The following is a 419-nucleotide window of genomic DNA, read 5'->3' as shown; positions in this document are numbered from 1 at the left end:
ACACACACACACACACACACACACACACACACATTGTTACACATGCACACACACACAGTGTGCGTGTGTGTTCAACTGTTAGCTGTTGTCTTAACTGTTAGCTTCTCAAATTCAAATAATTGCTGGTTCCCTTAATCTTCTCTGGTTGGAAACTGAATATATTTGGGGTTTGGGACTGTTTAGTGGACAAAACAAGCTATTTTTCACTATTTTTAAAAAGTAAAAGATGACGGGTGAAGGTTATTGATCCCAGAAGACAGCACATTCTTTCCACGCTGTTGTTAGTTATTACGTAGATCAATGTTAACAACAAGTGGAGAGATGGGTCTACACGAGGACTTTGCCCGTTGGGTCCCACACCCTGAACTACTGCTGCTCTTAAAACCTCTCTGCCGAAACCCGGGATCGAACCAGGGACC

The 419-nt window shown here is 43.0% G+C and overlaps 1 protein-coding gene and 1 non-coding gene across 2 annotated transcripts in view; both read right to left on the bottom strand.

The window, feature by feature from the left end:
* Positions 1 to 419, bottom strand: part of inpp5l (inositol polyphosphate-5-phosphatase L) — a gene marked incomplete in the record, with an annotated part of 67,508 nt that overhangs the window by 49,623 nt on the left and 17,466 nt on the right.
* Positions 391 to 419, bottom strand: part of trnas-cga (transfer RNA serine (anticodon CGA)) — a 73-nt gene continuing 44 nt past the window's right edge. Inside the window, exon 1 of the tRNA in view lies at positions 391 to 419. This exon is cut by the window's right edge and continues 44 nt beyond it. This is a non-coding gene — a tRNA (tRNA-Ser).

The sequence above is a fragment of the Etheostoma spectabile genome, chromosome 5, assembly GCF_008692095.1.
Source record: "Etheostoma spectabile isolate EspeVRDwgs_2016 chromosome 5, UIUC_Espe_1.0, whole genome shotgun sequence".
Classification (NCBI taxonomy): Eukaryota; Metazoa; Chordata; class Actinopteri; order Perciformes; family Percidae; genus Etheostoma; species Etheostoma spectabile.
The sequence above is the reverse complement of the archived record's forward strand: the minus strand, read 5'-3'. Positions and strand labels throughout refer to the sequence as shown.